The sequence below is a fragment of the Peromyscus maniculatus genome, chromosome 3 (genome assembly GCF_049852395.1).
Source record: "Peromyscus maniculatus bairdii isolate BWxNUB_F1_BW_parent chromosome 3, HU_Pman_BW_mat_3.1, whole genome shotgun sequence".
NCBI classification, from domain to species: Eukaryota; Metazoa; Chordata; class Mammalia; order Rodentia; family Cricetidae; genus Peromyscus; species Peromyscus maniculatus.
In genome coordinates, this window is record NC_134854.1 from 48,238,231 (window position 1) to 48,245,287 (window position 7,057).

Below are 7,057 nucleotides of genomic sequence, written 5' to 3' on the forward strand. Positions count from 1 at the left end.
ATAAGAATAGTTTGCATTTGTATCAACATATAAGAATCCATAACAGTACAAGTTACAGTGCAAATTATCTAAGGTTGCTATTTTACTAAATTTGTTTACTAGTATATACAATGATCTACCATAATATCTTATACCTATCCACTACACATTGGACTCTATAGTTCCTAGCAAAGAGTAAACAATATTCCTACAAAGCAGTGATCAAGTGTTGGTTCCACATGCTAGAGATACTGTGGGGGCCACTGCCATTGTGGCGCAAGAACTGACTTCACCCACAAAGTGCCATGCTTATCATTTTCAGTAATTACAGCCTCTAATATTGTCAGCCTCTTGCAGGAGATGGGAGGATCCACACCTCTACATGGCCAGCTTGGGAGTCGAAGTACCATTGCAGCATTTCGCAGCTGTTCTGTTTTATCAAACACTAAATATATTTTCCCAATAGTTCTGCAGTTGCTCTGCAGTCACTCCAAGCTAGGTACAATTAAACACAATATTCACTCCCAAAAAAACTTTTGTGAGAACAGATCTGTGTAGCCAGAAGTTTCTCCAGTCCTGCCCAACCCCATGGTCAGAACAAATGTCTCCGACCCACGTCCTACAGCTGCTTGGTCCCAAGTAAACACACAGAGGCTTATATTACTTACAGACTGTATGGTCTATGGCTTTAGCTTCTTGCTAGCTTGCTCTTTCATCTTAAATAAATGAATTTTTATAAATCTATATGTTGCCATGTGGCCATGGAGTTACCGGTCTGCTGGCATCTTGTTGCTCCTTCAGGTGGCGGCTGGCATCTCTCCCACTCTCCTTTCTTCTCACTATCTCTCTTGGATTTTCCCACCTGGATCCATCTTGCCCTGCCATAGGCCAATGCAGCTTTATTTATTAGCCAATGGGAGCACCAGGTATTCACAACATATAGAAAGATATCCCATAGCAAGTCTGATGTTCACCAACATGGTGTTATTGAGAAATGCTCTAGACATGAGAATCCATTCTACCTGTAGGCAGGCAAAAATATGTAATAGCTCACCATTCTAAATCTTTGTAAAGAATCTTCAAATGGCCCAAGTTATTTTATCTGATGCCCATTTTCAACTCATTTAGGGGACAAACACTTTGTTATACACTAGCTACCAAAACAATCAGGTGAAAACCCTTAATTTGTAAATGATGTAAATGATGCTGCAGCTTTTTAGTGTCTGTGGTTTTTGTTTGTTTGGCTGGTTAGTTTCTTTTGGGACTGGGTCTCTGTGTAACCCTGGTGTCCTGGGACTCGTTATGTAAACTAGCTTGACCTCAAACTCACAGAGATCTACTGGCCTCTGCCTCCCAAGTTCTTGGATTAAAGGCATGTGCCACCACTCCCAACTGTCTATGGCATTTAAAATTCTCCTCTCTCCTTATTCCAATAGCTCTTGTTTTAAATCTGTTCCTTTGTATCATCAAACAAATTAACTCAATAATGTGTCAGTAATTTTCATTTGAAAGTGATAAGTACCATAGATAACGACTAAAACACCCAAATAATTCCAGGATTGGTCAAGTGTAAATGTGGGAATTGTTAGGTATATGATATGATACAGGGTTCACTGTGTTTAGATATAGTTTCTTTTTCTTCTGAATCTTATGTAGAATGTCAGGTAATTTAATCTGATGAAAGAGATTGATGAGAAGACTCAAATAAAGAGACTCAGAGAATGAATTAAAATATAATTTCATTTCACAGCTAACCAATTCAACTAGAAAGAAAAATTATGCCTTACAAAAATCTCATCTTCTAGAAAGCCAAAGAATTCAACATTATTAATCCTTTAGGTTAGGAGGAGCTTGTGACCCTATGTCATTAGACACAGATAAGAACAGACAATGAACATTCCTGGATTTAGGAAATATTTTAGATAAAGATTAGAAGATAACTGTAGCTAGAGTTTTCCTGCCTTGCCCACAATCAGGACAAATCTTTGTCACCCACCAGTCCCATAGCCACTCAGACCTAACCAAGTAAACACAGAGACTTATATTGCTTACAAACTGTATGGCTGTGGCAGGCTTCTTGCTAACTTTTCTTACAGCTTAAATTAATCCATTTCCATAAATCTATACCTTGCCACGTGGCTTGTGGCTTACTGGCATCTTCACATGCTGCTTGTCCTGGCAGTGGCTGGCAGTGACTCTGATTCAGCCTTCCACTTCCCAGAATTCTTCTCCTCCTTGTCCCGCTTATACTTCCTCCTGCCTGACTACTGGCCAATCAGTGTTTTATTTACTAACCAATCAGAGCAACACATTTGCCATACAGAACATCCCACAGCAGATAACTATTGAGACTTGTAGTCCAAACATCACACCAACTGGAAATGAGTTTCTTTGCACAGTGCCCTCCTGAGAGCACCCTTGATTTCAGCATTCCTCAGGCTGTAGATCAGGGGGTTCAACATGGGGTTGAAAAAATTGTAAAACAGGAAAAGGATCTTCTGCTGCTCCTCAGGGTGCTGGGACTTGGGGCCATGCACATGACGATGGCACTGCCAAAGAAGAGCCCGACCACACAGAGGTGGGAGGAGCAGGTAGAGAAGGCCTTTCTGCGGCCCTCCCCTGACTGCATCTTCAGGATGGCAATCAGGATGTGTGTGTAGGAGACCAGCACCAAGCATAGTGGTCTCACTAAGATGAACACACAAGCTGCAAAAATGACAGTTTGGCCGGGTGGTGGTAGCACACGCCTTTAATTCCAGCACTCGGGAGGCAGAGTTAGGCGGATCTCTGTCAGTTCGAGGTCAGCATGGTCTCCAGAGTGAGATCCAGGACAGGCACCGAAACTACACAGAGAAACCCTGTCTTGAAAAAAGCAAAAGAAAAAAAAAATGACAGTTTGGTTGAGTGTTGTGTCAGCACAGGCCAGCCTGAGGACAGACAGGATTTCACAGAAGAAGTGATGGATTTCATGAGGTCCACAGAAAGGCAGCCTCAGGATGAGGACTAAATGGACCAGAGCCAGGAGGAAGCTAAATATCCAGGAACTAACAGCCACTATACTACACACTCTCCAGTTCATGATGACAGTGTAGTGTAGGGGGTGGCAGATAGCTACATACCGGTCATAAGACATCACCACAAGGAGGAGACATTCTGTGTGTGCAAAAGCCAAGAAGAGAAAGGTCTGCGTCGTGCATCCAGCAAAGGAGATGGGCTTCTTTTCATCCAAGAGGTTCACCAGTGTCTGTGGCACTGTGTTGCAGGCATAGGCCATATCAACAAGAGCCAGGTGGGAAAGGAAGAAGTACATGGGAGTGTGGAGTCTGGAGTTCAGGCAGATTATTCCAAGGATGGTCCCGTTCACCACAGAGTGAATGTGTAGAATAGAGAGAAAAGTAGAAAATAATTGGATGAATCCTTGGGCCAAGACAGAATCCCAGTAGGATGAACTCTGTGACCATTATCTGATTTTCTTCCACTTCACTATTAAAGAGATTGCAGAGAGCTGAGACTCAATTATTTATTTATTATTTACCTATTTTTCTATTATCAGCTTGATACAGTACAAATTCTTATCCTAATAGTGAAATGTTTCACTGAGGCTTGCCCAGTGATTGAGTAAAACCAAAACTTATTATAAGCCACAGTCATCCTAGGGTCCCCCCTGCTATGTAGCCTCCCTGGTTCTGTGGGTTGCAGGCTGATTGTTCTTTGCTTTATATCTAGAATCCACTTATGAGTGAGTACATACCATGTTTGTCCTTCTGGGTCTGGGTTACCTCCCTCAGGATGATTTTTTCTAGTTCCATCCATTTGCTTGCAAATTTCATGCTGTCATTGTTTTTCTCTGTTGAGTAGTACTCCATCGAGTATATGTACCACATTTTCTTAATCCATTCTTCAGTTGACGGGCATCTAGGTTGTTTCCAGTTTCTGGCTATTACAAATAGTGCTGCTGTGAACATAGTTGAGCATGTATCTTTGTGGTATGATTGAGCATTCCTTGGGTACATGCCCAAGAGTGGTATGGCTGGGTCTTGAGGTAGATCGATTCCCAATTTTCTGAGAAACTGCCATACTGATTTCCATAGTGGTTGTACAAGTTTGCATTCCCACCAAGAGTGGAGGAGTGTTCCCTTTGCTCCACATCCTCTCCAACATAGACTGTCATTAGTGTTTTTGATTGTAGCCATTCTGACAGGTATAAGGTGGTATCTCAGAATCGTTTTGATTTGCATTTCTCTGATGATTAAGGATGTTGAGCATTTCTTTAAATGAGACTCAATTCTTTTAAAACATTTTTTTTAAATCAAAGATCTCTTAGATTTTTAACAACATGGAGAAACTATCCATAAATACCAATAAGAATTTATTCAATCCATTAATAGATTAATGATGTATTTTTAAAAGTGGTCCAAGTTTTAGAAAAGATATATATCACCAGTGGTCATTTCTTTAAAACCACCCGCATGGAAGCGCACAGAAGCAATTAAGAACTAGAAAACCATACACACAAAATAATCCTGAAACATGGGTTGTCTCGTGTGCAAGGTTATAAAGGAGTTACTGAGATTTGTGATTGAAACATCACACCATCTTGGATGAATGCAAAACAAGTTGTGAAAAAGCTTTTAAAATGAGACTAATACAGAAAAAATTAATTTTATAGAAATTATAGTTACTTTAAGTTTATAAATCATGGCTAAAATCTAGAGGGTGCTTACACTCAAAGAAAATCATAAAACAACATTTAAAAAAAGTGATTGGACTGTATGTAAAGCAAGTGGACATTTGATGGGTAAGACAACCCAGGGCCTTCCTCTGGATAGGCGAGACAGTTGTTTAGCTTGAACTATTTAGGGAGCCCCCAGGCAGTAGATCAGGATCCATCCCTGAAGCATGAGCTGGGTTTTTGGAGCCCAGTGCCTATGGTGGGACACCTTGCGCAGCCTTGGTGTAGGGAGGAGAGGCTGGGACCTGCTTCAATTGAGTGTACCAGGCTCTGCTAACTCCCCATGGAAAACCTTCCCTTGGAGGAGGTGGGTTTGGAGGGAAGGCTGGGGGGGGCAGGAGGAAGGAGGAGGAGAGGGGGATAAAAAAATAGAATGAAAAAAAAAGAAAGAAAACCCAGGGCCTTTTTTGAACACAAGGTGATGTTTATTTAGATGCATGCACAGAATTTGGAATGTAGTTAGTCATGAGGAAGGAGGAGGTGGAAATTATTGTAATGACAATGGTAGATGATGTGTGCCTACACATTTGTTTGTGTGTGTCCATTCCAAACAATTGCTTTGATAATTAGACAATATCTAATGTTTCAAAATTTGGTGGCTAGTCAAGTGGGGCAGTGACAGAATTATCAATACATTACAGAAAAATAGGGCAATTTTGTTTCACCAAATGCATTACCACCCAGACTCAGTGTGTGTGAGTTCTTACAAGCATTTAAGGATTTGGAAGGTGGCTTGTTAAGTGCTTATTTAAATACTCTTGCAGACAAATTTCCCATATACTATCTCTTCAGACTTGTCTTTCTAGGTTTCTCTGAAGAAAATTAGTATAGAATAAAAATAAGGAAGAAGTAGGCTGGTTTTGTTGCTAATCTAATCCCTCATATTTGTAACACATACTGTATGTGAAATCCAAAGCATACTCACTCATAAGAGGATACTAGATGTGGAAAAAGGATGACTGGACTGCTACTCACATCACCAGGGAGGCTATCTGGAAAACGGGACCCCAAGAAAGACACGGGGATCGCCCAGTGATGGAGAAATGGATGAGATCTACATGAACAGCCTGGACATGAGTGGGGGTAATGAAGGGCAAGGGTCGAGGGAAAGAGAGCTTGGCAGAGCGTGAGATCCCAGCTGGATCAAGAACAGAGAGGGAGAACAAGGAATAAGAGACCATGGTAAATGAAGGCCACATGAGAATAGGAAGAAGCAAAGTGCTAGAGAGGCCCACAGAAATCCACAAAGATACCCCCACAATAGACTGCTGGCAATGGTCGAGAGACAGCCGGAACTGACCTACTCTGGTGATAGGATGGCCAAACACCCTAAATGTCGTGCTAGAAACCCCATCCAACGACTGAGGGAACTGGATGCAGAGATCCATGGCTAGGCCCTGGGTGGAGCTCTGGGAGTCCAATTAGCGAGAAAGAGGAGTGTTTATATGAGCGAGAATTGTTGAGACCAAGGTTGGACAAAGCACAGGGATAAATAGCCAAACAAATGGAAACACATGAACTATGAACCAATGGCTGAGGGGCCCCCAACTGGATCAGGCCCTCTGAATGGGTAAGACAGTTGATTGGCTTGATCTGTTTGGGAGGCATCCAGGCAGTGGGACCGGGTCCTGTGTTCATTGCATGAGTTGGCTGTTTGAAACCTGGGGCTTATGCAGGGTTTCTTGTCTCAGTCTGAGAGAAGGGGACTGGACCTACCTGGACTGAGTCTACCAGATTGATCTCAGTTCTCAGGGGAGGCTTTGCCCTGGAGGAGGTGGGAATAGGGGGAGGGCTAGGGGGGGGGAAGAGGAGGGGGCGTAGGAGGGGGGAGAACAAGGGAATCTGTGGCTGATATGTAGAACTGAATTGTATTGTAAAATAAAATAAAATTAAATTTAAAAAAAGAATTTGCAATTTAAACTAGGAAAACATTGGTTGATCTTCACATCAATAATTATACATGTTGCAACTTTTCCATAAATAGCAAGAGGAATGATTGTTTTGGGCCAATCTCTAGTTTAATTAACATTAGTACCAAGAGAGAATGTTAAAGAGTGTTTCCAAAGGAAATTGGCATGACAGACAGTCTTTTATTTTGAGAAAGTCATTCATAAAATAGATATGCATCTGATGAGAATAAGGTAGAGGTGGAAATAAGACAACATCAGCAAAAACAGGACTGGAGAATTTGGGCAGGGACCATCTGAAAGCATGGTGTTTCATGTATTCTCCAGGAGGTGCAGAAGGTGGATTTAAACAACTCAAGAACTCATATTCATGAGATATTGTATGGAGACAGAGTGTAGTGAAAGAAGGAAGGAAATGTGTTTGGAGTGCAGGATTTGG

General features: G+C 41.7%; 1 pseudogene; it reads right to left on the reverse strand.

Annotated features, from left to right (window-relative positions):
• Positions 1 to 2,224: 2,224 nt before the first annotated feature.
• On the reverse strand, positions 2,225 to 3,440 carry LOC102910887 (olfactory receptor 2A1/2A42-like; annotated as a pseudogene).
• Between the last annotated feature and the right edge of the window lie 3,617 nt (positions 3,441 to 7,057).